This window comes from Notamacropus eugenii, chromosome X, assembly GCF_028372415.1.
Source record: "Notamacropus eugenii isolate mMacEug1 chromosome X, mMacEug1.pri_v2, whole genome shotgun sequence".
NCBI classification, from domain to species: domain Eukaryota; kingdom Metazoa; phylum Chordata; class Mammalia; order Diprotodontia; family Macropodidae; genus Notamacropus; species Notamacropus eugenii.
Genome location: NC_092879.1, coordinates 75,549,402 through 75,570,591, shown reverse-complemented (window position 1 = coordinate 75,570,591; position 21,190 = coordinate 75,549,402). Strand labels below are relative to the sequence as shown.

Sequence of the window (21,190 nt, the reverse complement as noted above, 5' to 3'; positions counted from 1 at the left end):
GAAATGAATGTTGAAAACTTAAATAAATAAATTTAAATAAATAAAAAAAAGAGAGATAAAAATTTTCCTCTAAGTACAATTTTGGCTATATCCCATAAATTTTGGTATATTGTCCCATTGTTGTCATATTCTTTAATGACATTACTGATTATTTCTATGATTTGTTCTTCAATTCACTCATTCTCCAGGATTAAATTATTTAGTTTCCAATTAGTTTTTAATGTCTTTCCATTGCCCCTAATTGAATGTTATTTTTATTGCGTTAGAATCTGAAAAGGATATATTTAATATTTCTACTTTTCTGTATATGATTTGAGGTATTTATGCCCTAAAACATGGTCAATTTTTGTGTAGGTTCCATAAAAAGGCATGTTCCTTTTTATCCTCATTCAGTTTTCTTCACAGGTCTGTCATAGGTAAGTTTTCTAACTTTCTATTCACCTCCTTACCTTCTTTCTTGTTTATTTTGTGGTTAGATTTATCTAGATCTGAGAGGGGAAAGTTGAGGTCCCCCACTAGATGTGAGGGCCAACACAGTATAGTTTAACTGTCTATTTCTCCCTATAATTTATTTAACTGCTCCTTTAAGAGTTTGAAATCTATACACATTTGGTGCATATATGTTTGGTATTGATTCATTGTCTATGGTACCTTTCAGGAAGATGTAGTTTCCTTCTTCATGTCTTTTAATTAGATCTATTTTTGCTTTTGCTTTGTCTGAGTTTATAATTGATACCCCTGCTCTTTTTACTTCAGCTGAAGCATAATTGATTCTGCTCCACCCTGTGTGTCTCTCTCTGCTTCTAGTATGTTTCTTGCAAATGACGTATTGTAGGATTCTGGTTTTTAATTCACTCTGCTATCTGCTTCTGTTTTATAGGTAAGTTCATCCCATTCACATTCACAGTTACGATTACTGTATATTTCCCTCTATTCTATATTCTCTCTCTCTCTCTCTCTCTCTCTCTCTCTCTCTCTCTCTCTCTCTCTCTCTCTCTCTCTCTCTCTCTCTCTCTCCTTCTCTCTCTCTCTCTCCTCCCATCCTGTCCCTCCTCATTGGTGTTTTGCTTCTGACCACTACCTCCTCCAATCTGCCCTCCCTTCTATCACTCCCCACTCTTTTCTTATCTCTCTCCCATCCTACTTCCCTATACAGTAAGCTAGATTTCTATACTCAACGGAGTGTGTATGTTATTCTCTCTTTGAGCAGATACTGATGAGAGTAAGTTTCAAGCAATGCCCACTACACCCCCATCTTTCCCTCCACTGTAATAGGTCTTTTTCCTCTCTTCATGTGAAAGAATTTACCCACATTCTACCTCTCCTTTCCCTCTTCTCCCAGTACAATCCTCTTTCTCACCCCTTAATTTTGGTTGTTGGGTTTTTTTGGATATCATCTCATCAAAGTCAACTTATATCTGAACCCTCTGTCTATGAATACTCCTAACTACCCTGTTAGTGATGAAATTCTTGAGAGTTACAATATCATCTTCCCATGTAGGAATATAAACAATTTTACCTGATTGCATCCTTTAAATTTTCTCTTTCCTGTTTACCTTTTTATGCTTTTCTTGAATCTTGTATTTGAAAATCCAATTTTCTCTTCAACTCTTGCCTTTTCATCAGGAATGCTTGAAAGTCCTCTATTTCATTGAATACCCTTTTTTTCTCTTGATGGATTATGCTCAGTTTCACTGAATAGGTGATTTTTGGTTGTAATCCTAACTCATTTGCCTTTCTAAATATCACATTCCAAGTCCTCCAATCCATTAATGTAGAAACTGTCAAATCCTATGTAATTCTGACTGTGGCTCCATGATACTTAAATTGTTTCTTTCTGGCTGCTTGCAGTATTTTGCCCTTGACCTGGGAGTTATGGACTTTGGATATAATATGCCTGGGAGATTTCATCTTGAAATCTCTTTCAGGAAGTGATCAGTGGATTCTTTCAATGTCTATTTTACCCTCTGGTTCTACAATATAGGGGCAGTTTTCCTTGATAATTACTTGAAGCATGATGTACAGGCTCTTCTTTTGGTCATGGCTTTCAGGTAGTTGAATAATTCTTATATCATTTCTCCTGGATCTATTTCCCAGGTCAGTTGTTTTTTCAATGAGGTATTTCACATTTTTTTCATTTTTTTTTTAATTCTTGATTTCTCATAAAGTCATTAGCTCCCATTTGTTCAATTCTAATTTTTAGGAAATTATTTCTTTGGTTAACTTTTGCACCTCCTTTTTCATTTGGCCACTTCTATTTTTTAAGGAGTTGTTTTCTTCAGCAAATTTTTGTACATCTTTTCCCATTTTTTGTACTTCCTTTACCAAGCTATTGACTCTTTCTTCGTGATTCTTCTGTATCACTCTCACTTCTTTTCCCAACTTTTTCTACCTCTTTTATTTGGTTTTTTTAAAACCTTTTGGAGTTCTTTCAGTTCTTTTTTGGGTCTGAGATCAATTCACATTTTTCTTTGAGGCTTTACATGTAGGCATTTTGATATTGTTGTCCTCTTCTGAGTTTCTGTTTTGATCTTTCCTGTCACCATAGTAACTTTCTATGGTTAGGTGTTTTTTGTTGGGTTTTTTTGCTCTTTTTTCCAGCCTATTTTGTGGCTGTCAAAGTTGAGCTCTGCTCCTGGGGTGGTGGGAGCATTATGCCAAGCTTCTTGTGCTAGGGACTTGGAGCCCTGGCTGCACACCTATTATCCTGGGGCTCAGGGATCTAGCCTCTTACCTACTGCTGCATTGGGTCAAGAGGCCTCTATCACTGACCTGAGATGGGTCTCAGGGCCACTTGCTGGCTTGTTGGGGCACAGTCTGCTATTGACTTGTTTGGACACCACCCACACTGGACTGTGCTCCTCTTTTACTCAAGTGAGATAAACCTTTCCTGCTGACCTTCTAAACTGTCTTGGAGGCAGAGCTAAGATGGCAGAGTAGAAAGACACATATACTCTAGCACTTCCCCCACAGTCCATGAAATACCTGTAAAAGTGACTCTCAACAAAGTCTAGAGCAGAAGAAGTCACAGAACAACAGAGCAAAAGAGGTTTCCAGCCAAAGGTAACTGAAAGGCCAATAGGAAAAGTCTATCTCATGGGATGCTGAGCAGAGCAGAGCACAGCCCTGCCCATGTGGCACTGGGAGGAACAGGACCTGAACAGACTTCCGAGTAGAGTTCCTAGCAGGGAAGGTACCAGAGACCTCAACCCACAAGCAACAAAGAAAGCTCCAAAGGTCAGTGGGGGAGGGTTTTCCCAGCTGGGAGAGAGGAAATGGGTTTCTCCAGAAATAACCCCAGGTGATGGCAGAGGCCAGGGCAGCAGACTGTAGGCAGCTACAAGAAGGCCGGGAAGCAACCTGGATCCATTGTTCAGGCAGCTCAGCTTAAAGCCTCTGGTGGTAGGGAGTAGCTGCTCTAAACCCCAGCCATGAGTGACAGCCCCACCCCCCACCCAGAACCCAGGAAAACCAAGCAGCTGAGTCTAGTCTCTTGACAAAGGATTCAGAAGTCAAGTAACTGGCTGGGGAAATGCCCAAAAAAGGGAAAAAAAGAAGACCATAGAAGGTTACTTTCTTGGTGAACAGGTGTCTCCTCTCATCCTTTCAGATGAGGAAGAACAAGGCTTACTGTCACAGGAAGTTAAGATCCCTGCCTCCAGGGTCTCCAAAGTGAACTTAAACTGGGCTTAGGCACTAGAAGAGCTTGAAAAGCGAGGCAACAGCTTGCTATAGGAGAACCAAAAAATGTTGAGGAAAATAACATCTTTAAAAAAAGGCTACCTCAATTGGAAAAAGAGGTCCAAAAAGCCAATGAGGAGAAGGAGACATTAAAAAGCAGAATTAGCCAAATGGAAAAGGAGGTTCAAAAGCTCATTGAAGAAAATAGTTCTTTAAAAATGAGAGTGGAGCTGAGGGAAGCTAATGACTTTATGAGAAACCAAGAAATTACAGAACAAGGCCAAAAGTTTGAAAAAATAGAAGATAATGTGAAACATTTCATTGGAAAAACAATTGACCTGGAAAATAGATCCAGGAGAGGCAATTTAAAAATTATGGGACTATCTGAAAGCCACAATCAAAAAAAGAGCCTAGACATTATCTTCCATGAAATTATCAAGGAAAACTGTCCTGATATTCTAGAACCAGAGAGCAAAATGAATATTGAAAGAATCCACCGACCACCTCCCGAAAGAGACCCAAAAAGAGAAACTCCTAGGAATATTGTAGCCAAATTCCAGAATTCCCAGGTCAAGGAGAAAATACTGCAAGCAGCTAGAAAGAAACAATTTGAGTATTGTGGAAATACAATCAGGATAACACAGGATCTGGCAGCTTCTACATCATGGGATCAAAGGGCTTGGAATAGGATATTCCAGAAGTCAAAGGAATTGGGATTAAAACCAAGAATCACCTACCCAGCAAAACTGAGTATAATACTTCAAGGGAATAAATGGTCATTCAATGATAGAGAGGGCTTTCAAGCATTCATGTTGAAAAGACCAGAACTGTATAGAAAAATTTGACTTTCAAACACAAGAATCAAGAGAAGCTTGAAAAGGTAAACAGGAAAGAGAAATAATAAAAGATTTTCTAAAGCTGAATTGTTTACATTCCTACATGGAAAGAAAATATTTATAACTCTTGAGACTTTTCTCGGTATTTGGGTAGATGGAGGGATTGTACATACACACAGAGAGAGAGAGAGAGAGAGAGAGAGAGTACAGGCTGTGTTGAATCAAAAGAGATGCTATCCACAAAAAAAATCTATATAAAATAAAAAATAAGGGGTGAGGAAGGAAAATGCTGGGAGGAGAAAGGGAGAAATGGAATGGGGCAGGCTATAACTCATAAAAGAGATAAAGAAAAATCTTGTTCAATGGAAGAGAGAAGGGAGAAGGGAAGAGGGAAAAAGTGAAGCTACTCTCTCCACATATGGCTTAAGGAGGGAATAACATGCTCACTAAATTTGGTATGAAAATCTATCTTATACTACAGGAAAGTAGGGGAGGAGGCGACAAGTGGGGTGAGGGGAAGGATAGAAGGGAGGACAAATGGGAGAAGGTAGTAACTAGAAATAAACACTTTTGGGAAGGGACAAGGTCAAATGAGGGAATAAAAAAATAAGGGGGGATAGAGTAGGATAGAGGGCAGCATAGTATTATGCAACATGGTTATTATGGAAGTCTTTTGCAAACCAACACATATATAGCCTCTATTAGAAACAAATGTTGAGAATTATTATTGCATATAACTGGGAAATACGAAACACAGGAAATGGGGTATAGAAATTTATCTTGCCCTATAAGAAAAGAGAGAAGATGCACATAAGGGAAGGGTGAGGTGTGATAGAAGGAAGGGCTCATTGAGGGAAGGGGTAATCAGAATGCAAGGTATTAGGGGGTGGGGGAAGGGGAGAGATGGGGACAAAAATTGGATATGTTACAAAGTGATATAAAAGCAATTAATATTAAAACAATTGACTGAATTAATTACTGACAATAAATCAGAGAAATCTTTAGTTTGGGGAAATGAATTTTGGTCTAAGTCTCCTAGAAGCAGGGAACTTCGGGTATAATTTGGCATTGATGGAAAAGTTAAGGTTTTAATGGTAAAATTTTATTTTATGACTGCTATTTAATCAGGACCTAGAACATGTATAGAAAGGCATGTAAGCCACTTAAGACTTGCCTCAAAAGATGTTTCTTAGCCAATGTGAAATTATAGTCATATCTGAAACCTGGTTATCAGAACTTGCTTTTTTAAGATGCTGTGGGACTATTAAGTGACTGTTCTTGTAAGTCTAACTCCAGGTATGGATAGCAACAAAGGTGGTCTGAGCTTCCAATCCATGAGGCCAGTAAGCCTGTGAGATGCTGGTATGAACTGCAAAAAGTGATCTCATGGGAAGGGAGGGAGAGCAGCTGTTCAGCCTGGGCTGAGGTAGGAGTCTCCTGACTCAGTTTCCCCACTGATACCTCGCAGGCTCTAAGCCTCACTGAATGCAAGTTGACAATCTACTCCTGCCTGGAACTGACATGAAGTTGGGGAGATATTGTTTCCCTGCAATGTCCCTACTCTTAGTGGCAATTTCCTATAGTCGAAAGGTTTGTAAGCTTAATACCAGATCTATTAAATTACAGATTGTTGGTAGGGGAATATCCGAGGTCAAGTCTCAAATTAAGCTATTAGGCTTAGGACTTTAGCCCAACAACAATAAGTTAGGGCCCTTTAATTCTTAGTAATAGTGTGGAGGCAATTAGGTCAAGGGCTTATGAAGTTAGCAACATAGTTATTATTTGTGTCTCAGCTGGTTAATGTTAAAAAAAAATCTGTTTGTGGTCTATATTGTAAATGCTTTAAAAGAAATATCACCTGCCCAAAAGTTGGAATTGTGTTATGTGATACGAAGTGTGTTAAAAATGAAAAATAAAAAAAAATTACAATGTCAAAAAAAAACTGTCTTGGGCTAGAAACTTTTCTCACCATCTTGTTGGTTCCACTACCCCAGAATTCATTTTGAGGAATTATTTTATAGTTGTTGGAACTGTTTGAGAGAGTTCAGTTGAGTTTCTGCTTTATTCCACCATCTTAGCTACAAGTCAAGAAGTATTACTGAGGCAGTACTATACTGATTGCCAGCTGGGATATGATTCTGAAAGGGTATAACTCATTCAAATGGAAGATACTAGGAAAAGGAGGGCAGAGTCAAGAAGCACTGTATATTAAGATATATTTAAATGAGGAAATCTAGGAACGAAACTGGGGCACCTGGAGCACCCCTGATATAGATCAGGAATGAGGATGAATGGAGGCCAAACCAAAATCAGCACTGTTAGCAGATTATACTATAGATCTCCTAGACAGAAAGAGGAAATAGATAAGGAGGTGAGGAAGCAAATCTCAAGTCTGGGACAAAGGGGGCTTTAAGCTTTCAGATATGTGCTAGAGATTTTCTTATCGGGGTGCTTTAATGATAAATCCTTCAAAATATAGAGGAATCATTGAGGAGAAATTGCCATTCTGGACCTGATTCTCACCAATAAGATGGCATTAGTTGCTAGTACAGAAATAATGGGAACTCCCTGGGTCGGGAAGGAGGTAACAATTCTGTCTTAGAAATTGTGACAAATATGTGAAAGCCAAGTGTAGTGAGACATATCTCCTAGTTTTGTGAAGCGTATTAGATACCAAAGGGTTTAAAGAGAGGTTAGGTAAGATCCCTGGGCAAAAACTAGAGGAGAAGTCAGTCCAGGAAGGATGGGAAGCTCTCAAAAGTGAGAGCCTGAAGTCACAAAGACAAACAATTCTTGTAAGGAAGAAAGGGGGAATCTAAAGGTATCGATGTGGCAGTAGAGGGAGGTGAGACCTTTAAAAGACGTACAGAAGATAGAAGCAAGGACAGGTAAGGAAAGATGAAATCAAAAACATAGCATAGTGTCTCGGGAATAGTGCCAGAAGGAGCCAAGTCTGCTCATGCTGGAGATGTTTAGCCTATACAAGTGAAGGGTTAAGAAGGGGATGTCATGTATGCATTAAGTGCTTACTAAGTGCAAGCACAATGCTAGGTCTTAGGGAGGCAAAGAGAAGTTAAATTGTCCTTATGGGGAAAAACACTCAGCTGCCACTGGGAGGAATGAGGAAAAGACTCATGTAGGAGGCAGACCCTGAGCTGACTTTTGAAGTAGGCAAAGGATTCTAGGAGATTGGAATGAATAAGGAAGACATTCCAGGCCTGGGGATCAGAGCCTGTCTGACTTCAGCTGATGGGGCTGCTCGGAGATTTGGTTTGTTTTGCTTGGTCCTAGACAGCAGAACTAGGAATGATGTTGGGCAAGTTGCAGAGAGGCAACTGCTAAAGAATTCTAGACTAGGAGGTTTGAGAGGAGAAAGGTCCTCCCAGTTCACCCAGTCTAATGGCCAAGAGGAGGGACAGGACTTGCCCAGGGTCACATGACCCCAAAGTAGCAGAATCGAGATTGAAACTCAAGTCTGCAGACTCTAAATGCAGTGCTCCATTCATTCACTCAACAAGCCCCTACTATGTGTCAGGAACTGGCAATCCAAAGGCAAAAAGAAAACTGTCTCTGACCTCAAAAAACATATTTCTCCTGTCAGGAAATGTCTATAATTAAGTACAAAGCGCACACACACACACACACACACACACACACACACACACGATCTGTGTGTACTTATATACATATACACCCACAGTACATATTCCTCCAGCTCCAGCATACCAAATCCAAACCGGAATGGTAGTTTTCCCAATAGCATGTCCCCAAAAGGGGTTCTCCACCAAAAGTCTACAACCACAAGTGTCATAAACTGAAAAGAAAAGAAAGGGGGGGGGGGGTGGGAGTAAGACTTTTATCCTTCCTAAGAATCAAGTTTCACATCATGCCAATTACATTAGCATATACCGGTAAGATCCATTTTTCCCCGCCTACAGATAATCCAGCTCCCCCCCACCCCCAACCCTAGTCATAAAAATCCTCCCTGCTTCCCAGACTCCCCGCAGCTGCCCGGCTTCCTGGGGAGTTCGTAAGAAGAGCCCACCCACTCTCCAACCCAGTCCCACACAACCTGCAAGCCTTTAACTCCTATGATCACTGGCCCCTTCCTCTCTGCCTCCCTCCCTTCTCCCCTACTCAGAGTCGGAGGGGGTGGGGGCAAGAGGGGGGACTAATGTGAAAGAGGAAGGAGACTGTGAATATTGACTAGCCAGCCAGCCCTGCCCTCTCCCCACCAGGCAAGAGGTCCTCCTCAAAACAGCAGCGACCTATCTGGCTGCAGAAGCTGCCTTGGAGGGCGAGCACCATGTGAATGGTGGAACTCACAGGGCAGGACAGGACAGGACAGGACGCAGCAGCAGCCAGCATCCGGGCCGGCTCGCCTAGGGAGGGAAGCCCAGAGCCAACCAGCCCGAAGTGCCAGGACCCTGTGGGACTGGCTGCCAAGGATCCCCACGGGCAGCCTTGAGCCTTTCCTAAGGTAAGGACATTCCTTCAGTGGGGAGGTGTTAGAAAAGTCTCTCTCAATCCCCAGGAGCCTTGGAGGAAAGAAAAGAGTGTGACTGCCCTTTGGGGCTTCAAGTTGGGCTGCTCTGGCAATGCTGAGCTCCAGTAAGGGAATCAGGCAGCCCCCTGTTCCCCCAGCTCCTGGGAGCCACTTGCACCTTCCCAACAGCCCCAGTCAAAGGTAATCTACTGTAGGAGTTTTGGGGAGCATCCCTCTGAAGGTTTGGCTTTGCTTCATTTAGCTGCGATTTCCTTTCTGGAGACAGTGAAGAAAAAGACTGGAAGGCTAGGGACCTGGGCCCAGCACTGCCCCTTGCTCCGCATTTATGTCCCCTCTCTGGGCCTCAGTTTCCTCCTCTGTGAAACCATGGGCTTGATGCCCCCTCCCCTCACCCTCTTGGAATCCCTGGCTTCTTTCAAGACTCAGCTCAAATCCCACCTTCTGCACGAGGTCCTCCCAGGTCCCCCTGGCTGGCAGTGCCTTTCCACCTACTCTGCAGGTGTCTGGGATCGATCTACTTGTTCATATGTTGTCTCCACCGTTAGAGCATAAGGTCCTTGAGGGCAGGGATCATGTTTTCTGCCTTTCTTGGTATCTCCAGCACTTAGCACAATTCCTGGCTCGTAGGAGGCGCTCAATAATGCTTATTGACTGACTGTGAGTAAGCCAGCATCGTCCCCATTCTACAGATAAAAAGACTGAGACGGTAGGATTTGCCCTTGATCCCCCAACTGATAAGTGGCACAACCCGGAGGACAGCCCAGCTTCTTCTGGCCCCAAGTTCAGAACCTTCCAGGCCCAAGAGCCTGCCTGTAGTTTATGCTCTGAAGTCTCTCTTAGACCTTACACTCACTGCATGTTTCAAGCTCCTATCTCAGCTCCCTTTTCATTCTTCACACTTTTTTCCAGATCTGCCCCATCTCTTCCATTTTCTAACTCTTGACCTTTTCTGTTTGTGAAGGGCCTAAACCAAAATGTACAAGTCAGGCACATTTAGTAGCTTCCTGAGCCATGTCTTCAGTGCAACAGCAAAGATTTCCTGAGGTCTTACCATGTATGGCCCAGGCTCCACAAAGCTTTCTAGATCTAATATCCTAATAAAAAACTTTGGGGAGGGGGAAGATCCTTCTACTTTGTGGCAGCAGTGAGAATGAGGAAGATGATAGAGCACCTTTCTACTGCAGTTTCCAGTTTACAAAGTGGTAGGTAGTACACATATGCCCATTTTCCAGATGGGACAGTTTAGACTTGTATAGAAAGACTTGTCTTTAGTAGCACACTGATAGTGTGTATGTATGTGTGTGTATATGTGTGTGTGTGTATATATATGTGTGTGTGTATGTATATATGTGTGTGTGCATGTGTATATATACTTATATGCGTGTATATATATATATGTGTGTGTACTATCTGAATATACGTTATAGTTGGCTTAGAGACTTAAGACCAGGTTTTCCGATTCCAAGTCCAATGAATGAGTTTCAGAAGCAAGTGAAGAGCTTTGCCAGGAGACTATCGGTGGTTTATTTGTTAGTTCTGTCTTCTGAACCTCAGACTATGCCCTGGAAGCTGGATGGGGGTGGGGAACATGAGGCAGGTGTCATATGAATGCCACATGTGAGCTGAGCCTGGTCTTAGGACCACATTTGGTTTTAAATCATTTCTAGATGTTTTCAAGGATAGATTACCGGCCACTCCTAAATCATTTCCATGTAAGTGGCTATACATGACAAATACAAGACTTCTGGTATTGCACAAGTGGTCTCAGACAAATAGGTAGTGCTTTATTTGCATAGCTAGCCAGCTATTAGAGTCAATTCAACAAACAATTCAACAAAATTCATTTCTGTACGAGACTTGGAGATGGGCTTGCAAAAATTAAAAAAAAAAAAATCAAATCAGTCCCTGTCCGCAAGGAGTTGACATTCTGTGGGGCCATGCCATATAGCATCAATCAATCAACATGCATTTATTAGGCCCCTACTGTGTGCTTGACACTTTGCACCTGCACAGATAAGGAAATACAAAGTAATTTGAGGAGGGGTGAGTACTAACAATTGGAGGGGGCTCAGGAGGGGCCTCCAGGGGAAAGAATCTAGGAATTCTCTGAGGTAGATGTGAGAGGGCATCACAAGAGGTAGAGAAGGATATGGCATTGAGAGATAGAATGTTCCATTTGCCTGGACCAGAGAGTGCAGAAGGGGGGACATCAGGAATCATGCCAGCTCATTAGGTGGGAGCCAGATACACCAGGCACAGAAGGTACCTTATCTCAGAGGTACAATGGCAGAAGCATTGGCTTTTAAGTAAGAGGACCTGGATTCAAATCCTGGCTACATTACCTACCACGTATGTGTCCATGGACGGGACACTTCATATCTCCACGCCTTGATTTTTTTCCTTATCTGTCAAATGAGGGGGTTTAGATTAGATGGCTTTCTAAGGCTCCTTCTGGCCCACAATCTATGATCTAAGATCCCTTTACTGGCCCCTGTGTCGCTATTGTTTGCATAACCACACTCTGTGCTCTCTTCCAGCTCTAACATGATAAGACTAGAAACCTAGACCAGGAACAGGAAGATTGGTCAATTCAGTGAAGGCAATAAACATAGAAAGCAAACCCCAGAAGTCATCTAATCCAACTCCCTTCTTGCACGAAAGAGGAAATGGACCTGGGGCATCTGCATCAGCATCCCCCCTCTGGCAGAAAGTTAGGGGTGTGTTGTAGACACATAGCCATAACGAAGAGAAGTTCTGGGTTGTTGTTTTTTTTTTTTTCTGTATACTCTCCAGTGACATCCACATTGCTGAGAGCCAGGGGAGACATGATTGTACATGGCCTCTGCCCTGACAGTCCAATAGGGGGACGAGACTCACTGAAAGATAACTATAACACACAATAGCCCATAGTCAATGTACAAGAGAGGGGTAAAAGACCTGCTACATAAAGTAAGAGAGGGGTGGCCGTTACTGACCTGAGCAGGGAAGGTCATGTGAAAGAGGGGCCATTTGAGTTAGACTTTAAAGGCTAGTTAGGAATTCAAGGGGAGTGGCTAGATGGTGCAGTAGATAGAGCACTGGGTATGGTCAGGAAGACTCATCTTCTATGTTCAAATCCAGCCTCAGAAACTCACTAGTTGTATGATCCTGGACAGGTCACTCTTTACCTCACTCTCCCCATCTGTAAAATGGGCTGGAATAGGAAATGGCAAATTGCTCCAGTATCTTTGCCAAGAAAACCCCAAGTGGGGCTGTGAAGGGTCAGAAATGACTAAAATGATTGAACAACAACAGAGGGAGGGAGGGAGGGAGAATTCCAGCAGTGGAAATAGCCTTACCAAAGGCCTAGAAGAGGGAAAGGGGGGTTATATTCATGGGGCAAAGAGCAGGCCAGCTTCCTCGGAGGATAGATTGTTCAAAGGAATGATAGGAGATAAGGCTGGAGAAGCAGAGTGGCACCAGATTGGGGGTGGGGGGCGAGGCCTTGAACATTAGGCAATGGAGTTGGAATCTTATTCAGGGGGCAGTAGGGAGCCACTGAAGCTTTTTGATCAGAGAAGTAACATACAGGGCAGGGATGATCATCCTCATTTTCCAGATGAAGCATCTTCATGTAGTGGAGCACTTGATTTGGAGTCAAGAAGATAGCATCATCCAGTGGAAAGGGCATTCAATTTCAAGTCACTTCTCAAGGTCCCTTCCAGCTCTAGACATGTGATTCTATGAGTTCCAATCTGGCCTTAGACACTTCCTAGTTGTGTGACCCTGAGTAAGTCACTTAACTCCTATGAGCCTCAACTTATCCATCCATAAAATGGGAACAATAATAACAGCTTCCAAGGTTGTGGTGGAGATCAAATGAGACCTTGTATATATTGTGATGTCAGATGAGTTAGTGTTATTATGATCATTCCAGATCTTAGAGAGTGACTTGCCCAAGGTCATCTGAAGTAGCAGAACTGTAACTGGAATCCGGGTCTTTACTTCCTTCCTCATCAGCTCAAGAATAAACCTTTCTTAAAGGTTTATTTAGGTTACTGGGTTAGAACTGGGTTACTGGGTTAGAAACAGGTCTAGCCTAGAGTCAAATTGGGAAGTCCCCCCGCCCAGGATCACCATGCTTGCCCCCCAGTTCATCTTTCATGGATCTGCTGCATAGGAGGCCTAACAAGCCCCGTGGCTGTGAGGCAGCCGCTCCCCTTGTCTGGAGACATCAGAATTCTAACCCTGATGCTGTACCTGAGAAGGAAGGAAGGGCTTCCATGCTGGTGGGGGAGCCCTTCCTGGGCCTTTCAGCCTCCACCTGCTCTTAAGTAAGACTGGCCTTGGGCACAGTGCCTTGCTTCATATGGTTTTTAAATTTGCATCAAGGCCTTTTATTTTTTATGCCACAGACATTTCCTGATGTCCTTCCCATTCCCTTATAACAAAGAAAAACATTTAAGCCAAACCACCGATCACAGTAACTGTGTCTGCCAGAGTGTGTAGGTACCCCTCTCTCCCAAGAGGAGTAGGACATGTTTTGTCACGTGTCCTCCACACTGGCTGCAACTCCAGTAAGGCAGGGGAGATGACTTAGGCAGGCAACCTTTCTGTTTGTGGCATGTGTCCTGCTAGGTTATGGCCATGTTAAACATTAGAATGCCTGTGCAGGGAAAGAAAGATAATCAGAGTTCCACCTCCTCTCAGTAGGAATTTGGGCCCCTGATTCTCTCCAGGATCATTCCAGGCTTTGGCCCTAATGTATAGTGGAACCTGAGGCCAAGTGGGTAGTTCTGTTTCCCTAAGACCAATTTGATGGAAGTCTTTGGCTCGTTTTTCAAGACTTCACAATCTCAACATGGAAGGATCTCAGAGGGCATTTGGGGCAACCCGTGGCTAAGAAGGAATCCCCTCTCCAATATCCCTCACACACATATTCATTCAGATTCTTCTTGAAGACCTCCAGTGATAAGAAACTCACTCCCCGCTGAAGCAGCCCATCCCACTTTTGAAAAGCGCTGATTATTTGGAAATGTTCCCCTACAAAGAGCTGAAATCTGTCTTTTTGCCACTTCTACTCACTGCTCCTAGCTCTGGAACCTAATAAATGAGGTGGCTCAGTGGATAGAGCACCAGATCTGGAATCAGGAAGGTCTGAGTTCTGATTTGACCTCAGATACTTACTAGCTGTGTGACCCTAGGCAAGTCACCTAATCCCTATTTGCCTCAGTTCCTCAACTGTTAAACGGGGCCCTAGTGGAGAAGGAAATGGCAAACCTCTCCAGTATCTTTGCCAAGAAAACCCTGGACAATGTCCACGGAATCATATAGAGTCTGACGTGACTGACTGCTGAGCAGCGACAATCCTCCTTCCATCGTAATGCCTTCCAGATAGATAGCTGTTGTGTCTACCCTAAATCTTGACTTTTCCAGACTAAACATTCTGGCACTTGATACTCACATGGCATAGTTTCAAGTCCCATCTCGGTGGCTCCCCTTGGACATACTCCAACATGACAGTATGTTTAGAGGATGCTTCCTGTCTCTAAAGTTGTAGTGATCCGGGATTCAAAATCGCTAAAGAAAAGTGGCTTGTATCACAGACTGATGCAATGTGAATTTTGAAAAGGCCTCCATACATAGCTAAGAAAACTCTGTTTCCAAGAGGGGGAAAGGACTTGGCCCAGGTACCTACCTAGTGCTGAGCTCCTAGCCCCTGATCCTGCCCACTCTCTCACTCTCCAAATACATCTGGCTTGGTCCTCTCCTTTCCTTCAAGGACTACCTCCTAGTTCCTTGACTTCTTCACTCCAAATTAATGAATTAGTTGTCCTAAGCCCATCTCCTCGAGGCAAAAAGGTCTTCTGTGTCAGAAGACTTGAGTTCACATGCCAGCTGTGCCACCCAGTAGCTATGTGACCTTTCAGCCTCACTTTCCTCATTTGTAAAATGAAGGAACCAGAGTAAATGACCAATGATGGAGACCAGTTAAATCAGCCCAGTTTACTCACAGGAAGAGAGGAGAAAGGGGGATACAGTTAGAGACTGCCAGATATCCATGAGCACAACTTATGAGTCCTGTTATGTTATTAATATTCCCTGAAATGCTCCAGACTGGGGCTTTGTGCCTACCTCGGTATAAAACCCTACAGTCCCAAGATCTGTTATTCCCTAGATAGAGCCAATCTTCTGAGAACCATAACATGGGTAACCTCATTTCCACAGGCCAGACAAAGGAGGAGATCCACCAGATGCAGTGAGGTAGACCACACATATACCCATGTCTCTTTGCCTCCTCCTTGGGCTCTGTAGTTCACCACAATAAGCCCTGTAGTCAGGACAACTTAGTCGTGTGAGACTGTGTCTCTGTTCCCTGAAATTCTAGCCCTCCCCAGAACAAGCTCCTGGCCTGCTCTGATCTTGCCCTCTGCTAGCAGTGGCAGGAGCAGGGCTGGCCCTGAGCAGGTTGGGGAAGATGTGTTGGCCTGTGGCACCTTTCTACCTCTTGTTTATCTGGTCTAATTACCCCATGATTCTCTCTCTGCTTCCTTCCTCTATAAAAAGGGACAATAATCAGACAATCAGCCTTGCTGAGTTGTTGTCGTGTATCCCAAGGCCCAAGCGGAGATAAGTGGTTCTTTTTTAAAGTGCTCCCCAAAGGCTGTATTGGCTGTTTCCTTTGCCAACAGTGCAGGAGGAAAGGAAAGAGAGAGGAGCATAACAGCAGTGGCACTGGCTAGAATTTCAGAATCCATCACAAGTTGGCAAAGTGTCATACAGAAATTATTTCATTCCATCCTCACAACAACCCTATGAGGCCAGGGCTGTTATGATCTCCATTTTCCAAGTAGGGAAACAGGCTCACAAAGGTTAAGTGATTTGCCTGGGGTCACGTGGTATGTAAGTGTCTGAGGTCAAATTGGAATTCAGGCCTTCCTGACCCTAGTTTCCCAGAAATGGAAACAGTGAAGTAAGATTGTCATCCTTGAGAGCTCTGAAATATGTGTATGTTTTTTAAGCTTTCAGATCCATTTCATATGACTCTGCTGTTTTGGAGATAGAAGAGACCTTAGAACTTATCTAATACAGCCCCAGTCCCACCCCTTGCACAGAGGAGGAAACTGATTAATGGCACAGAAGTGCAGTGACTTGCCCAAGATCATCTAGCATTCTGGCCAGTCTCTGTTTAACACACCCTTAGGATTATGCCACTGGGAGTTGGGAGGGACCTTAGTAAATTTCAGAGTAATTCTCTGAGTCTATATTTAAGTACCTCCTATGAGCTGAGCCCAGAGCTAGGCTTGTGACTATGTTGTGACTGCTTTGACACTTTCACTGAAGTGGGCCCCCAAAGCCAACTGCTGGGGCTGAAGGCAGGTTCTCCTGAGGCTAGACACTCTGACAGATTCCAGATCAAAACATTTCAAAGGTAGGCACCCTCAAAGTTCTCTTCTTCATGGGAAGTTACCAAGGGGTTACTTCCAACCAGAACATTCAGGATGGGAAATAGATGGCTGTCCAGAGTGGCAAAAGGTTTATGATGCCAGTGACAGAGGAGAGGCATTCTGTGTGGGAAAAGGAGGTAGGTCCTTGACAAATCAGTTAAATAAACATTGGAGAACTACAGGGGCCTCATGCTCTAGGGTTAGGGGCTGGACCTGTGATTTCTCCAATATGCAGTACTGTGGCAGTCAGGAAATACCCACTACCAATGGCAGGCAGCCTCTTCTCTGCAACTTTTAGAAATTTGCCCAGAGCACTGTGAGGCTGAGTGACTTGTCCAAGGTCACACAACCACCGTGTGTCACAGGCTAGACTGGACCCATGTTCTGGACTTCAGGGCAGCTCTTTATCCACCCCTAGTAAAAACCAAGGTCCCATGATTAGGCTGCCAACTCCTGCAGCAGAGGTAAGAAATGTCATTCAATCTGACAAGTACTTATTGAGTGCCTCCTGTATGCCAGTCACCCTGTCTTCAAGGGACTGCCATTCTTTTGCAGTGCAGCACATGTGAACAGAAAAGGAAATAAACTGAGGAGGCAGAAAGAAGTCAAAGCTAAAGAGAGATGACAAAGCTCCCCACAGGAGTTGAGTCTGGAAGGAAGCTAACGGTTCTAAAAGGTCAGGTTACATGAGGAAGGTCATGGAGGTGGCAGGTGGAAGGAAGAACATGACTGTTTGGCTGGAACGTAGGATGTGTCAGAGCAATGGGAGGGTAGGCCTGACTTAGAGAAGGACCTGGCTCCATATCACCTTGAGTAAGTCACTTCCCTCTCTGGGCCCATTTCCTCCTTTGTAGAAAATGAGGGCACTGACCTAGAAATGCTCTTGTTCAGCTCCAAATTCTCTGGTCCCACTTGTGTGAGGGAAGTGCAGGCTACTGAGCATTTGCCACTAAATAATCAGGTTAGCTTCACTACTGAGGCCATTTCATGTTCTGTACTTTTTAAAATTCTTTGAATGTTCTTCACTGTTTCAGGTTTACAGTCTTAGGCTCTCCCAAGCAATGCCTAGGGTCAGCAATTTAGGAAGCCAAGAGAACATTTAGTCCAACTTCTCTCCCCCATTTTACAAAAGAGGAAACTGAGGTTTAGGGGCACTGACTTGTCCAGGGTGACAAAAGTCGTTAGTAACAGGACAAGGATTCAAAGCAAAGTGCTATCATAGAAATGAATGAAAAACAAGTGTTGCTTACTATGCGTCAGGTACTGTGTTGAGTTCTGGTGATACAGACAGATGTAAGAGAGAGACAGACATCCCGTGTCTTCAAGGAGCTTATATTCTAATAAGGAAGGCCAACACATAGAGGAGAATGATAACCAGAGAGGGCAAGCAAATGGAGACATGGCCCATTGGATAACTAAATGGAAATGAATGGAGAACTGAAGCATGATTTGGTCCCTAGGGCCAGTTAGTGGATGTAGCGGTCTAGTGGAATGACCAGCCAATTAAGCTGGGGCCCTAGGACAGGAGCTCCAAAAAATGAGTAGCTTCATTTCCCTTGGGACTTGAGCACACATTCAGGAAGCCCGGAGTATGGAGGTGGATGCCTCCTGTCTGGCATGGAGGGGAGAGCAAATTAGCGTCATGGTCAGGAAGATGGTACAGTGGCCTAGGTGGGAGGTCGAATGGGATGTGAAGCTGAAACATACGTAGTGCCATGCTGAACCATGCCTTTCTTCTACCACCAAAGTGTGGCCGCAAATCCAGAAACAGTCATCAGTCTCACCCAGGATCTGCTATCAGAGAACCACGTCCTAGGTCTGTGAATTTTATACAGACCCAAGGAGCCTGCATTCACCATTATCCTTGCCACAGTCTCTCTAATTTCTGCTCTTCCTTTCTAAACCCAGGACTCTGTCTCCTTTGCTCTCTTTCTTCTAGGTATAATTCTCCAACGTCTTCTAAATATCCAAGGCACCTAATCCTTTCCTGGACCCATCTCCTTAGTCTTTTCTTTCAAAAATTTTTTTTCAACTATTTTCAGAATTCTGTATAACTCCACCTTCCTATAGATATCAGTCAATCGATCAAAAAGCATTTACTAAGTACTAAATATGGCAAAAAGAGCAAAAATACCCTCAAGGAGCTCCCGTCCTAATGGGAGAGATGACAGGCTACCATAGGAAACGTGTGTGTATTCATCCCTCGTTGCTGAAGAAGACCATGCCATCAGAGAAATGATGACATGACTTGCACTTGACTTTGTTTTGAGTGAGGGAGAGCTGGGCAGGTCACCAGCCTCACTTCTCCTCCAGAGCCATCTGAATCCAGTGACCAGAAAGTCATCAGGATGACTGGAGATGACCCAGGATGAGGCAATTGGGGTTAAGTGACTTGCCCAAGGTCACACAGCTAGTGAGTGTCAAGTGTCTGAGGGGAGATTTGAACTCAGGTCCTCCTGACTCCTGCACTGGTGCTCTATCCACTGCACCACCTAGCTTCCCCACTGACAGACTAACAGCTATGTGCATGAAAGACCTAGCTAGGACAGTACAAATGGGAGATCATTTCCAAAGGCAGGCACTGGGGAGGGAGGGAAAGGGAGAGAGGACCTAAAAAGGCCTCTTACAGTAAGTGGGATTTGAGCTGATCTTGAAGGAACTCAGAAGGGAGAGGCGAGGAGGGAGGAGAGCATTCTGAGCTTAGGGGATAGCCAGGCCAGCACCTAGCTCACAGGGGCCCTTCAATCTCTGTTAAATGAAGGAATGAAATCATTTATCCCTCCAGGGGTGGAGAACTCGCAGCCGTGAGACCACAGGTGGCCTCCTAGATCCTTAAGTGTGGCCTTTTGACTGAATCCAAATTTTACAGAACAAATCAAAAGGACTTAATGTTAAGGTTAGGGTTAGAAACTAAAATTTGGATTCGGTCAAAAGGCCACACTTAGGGATCTAGAAGGCCGCATGTGGCCTGAAGGCCTTGGGTTCCCCACTCCTGCCTTAGACCAAGACTCCTCACCCTTTTGGGGTCATGGACCCTTTTTGCAGGCTGGTGAAGCTTGCTGAACAGCTCTATCTCAGCAGCTCTGTAGACAGCAAGGCCTCCAGCTAGCCGCAGGTCTAATAATTATAATGATTTCAAAGTCGTGGTGAACATAAACTCTCTTTCAAGACATCTACAACAATTATGATGGGATATGAAAATATCTATGATTTCTATTGGTGAATTTCCGAGAGTCTGTGAACTCACACAGAAGAAAACAACATCTTTATTTTCACTAACCTACTGCTAATTCTACCATGGTTGTTGGCTACATATCAGCATTGAAATAAATGCTAAATTTCATTTAGAAGTAATGGAAATAAAGATTGCTTTTCCTAACGGAGTTCATGGACTCCCTGAAATCTGCCCCCATGAAGAGAATCTGCTTTATGTCATTCTCTTGCTGCAAAATAATAGCTAGTATTTCTGCACTGACTCCTATCCTCTTCCCTTCTTCTCCACATTTTAGCTGTTCTTTTACTTAGTAAAAAAAACTTACAGCTTACAGAGCATTTCATGTTGAGTTTCAAATGACACCAGATCATCCCTATGGAAATGTACAACAGGAAATGATGGGTCTGGAGCTGAGCAGATGTAAATTTGGAACTGCAGATGGTGATTTGGAGAAGCAGCTAAGCAGAGACTGTCTGTAAAGCCAGGACAGGGGAAAGATCTCCATGAGAGTGTGGAGAGAGAAAAGTTGAGGGCTAAGAACTGAATTTGAGGCTTGCATAAAAGTAACTGGAGCCACAACCCCAGTCAACCTTCTTCAGAATCTCAGTCACCGGTCTTAGTCATAGGTCAAGAGAAAGTGTGTGGATGAGAGGCAGCTGTTCGAAATCCCCACCACAGTGGGCATTTGTATGCTGAATGAATGAGTGAAAATGGATTAAGTTCTATGTGCCAATTACAGTGCAATTAAAAAGAAAACAAAGACAATTCTTGCCTTCTGGAGCTTATACTCTCCAGAGGGCCAGTTTGTTACTGGAATGGTGAGTGAACGGCACATCCCAGCTAGAAACAATGGCAGAATTAATTCAAAGTTTACCCTTTCATCCCTAAAGAGAGGGGTAGTCAAGGCCATTGGCCATTGGTGGTTGGCAAGGAGGCTGTGGAGGACGTGTGGCCTTGAGACAGGGGAGGGAGCTGCAGATATGGAAGAGGAAAAAAAAGAAATAATTCTCAGGCTAGAAAGAACATAGTTCAACCTTCCTTGTCTTATAGATAAGGAATCTGACACTTTTCCAATGTCACAAAGCTAGAGGATGTCAGAAAGAGGGATTGAACCCGGGTCTTCTGATCCCTAGCCTTGAGAAGCTTATGGCTTAGACGCAGCCACTGATCTTAGTTTCACCCACTGTGAATCATAGTTCCCTATCAGATGGACTGATGATTTTGCTTGAGTGGGAAATGAGTAAGAAAGTCCCTCTTTGTCCCTCAGGTGATCACTGTCTTTCCTGGATTACAACCAAATTAGTACGAGAACAATCTCGAACCTTATTGGTTGGGATGCTCCCTCTGCCAACACAAATCACACTGAGAGCTTAAGGAAATTGTTCAGAATCACACAGTTAGGGTCACAGGCAGAATCTGAACCCAGGTATCCCTGGTTCCAAACCTAGCATTCTATCCACCATACCACGCTGCCTGGAATACACTGAAATCATAATCGCTCATCTGTTTCTATAGGACATGATTT

General features: G+C 43.7%; 1 protein-coding gene and 1 long non-coding RNA gene across 4 annotated transcripts in view; one reads left to right on the top strand and one right to left on the bottom strand.

Moving 5' to 3' along the window:
• Positions 1 to 21,190, bottom strand: part of LOC140515374 (uncharacterized) — a 286,278-nt gene that overhangs the window by 104,055 nt on the left and 161,033 nt on the right. The gene's annotated exons all lie outside the window — the stretch shown is intronic.
• The window catches only part of CYSLTR1 (cysteinyl leukotriene receptor 1), a 31,949-nt gene continuing 19,279 nt past the window's right edge, over positions 8,521 to 21,190 (top strand). Inside the window, exon 1 of one of the 3 annotated variants that reach the window (XM_072626967.1) lies at positions 8,521 to 8,997. The gene's annotated coding sequence lies outside the window, so the exon portion shown is untranslated. The remainder of the gene's footprint in view (positions 8,998 to 21,190) is intronic. The other 2 variants (XM_072626969.1, XM_072626968.1) reach the window with 2 other exon arrangements.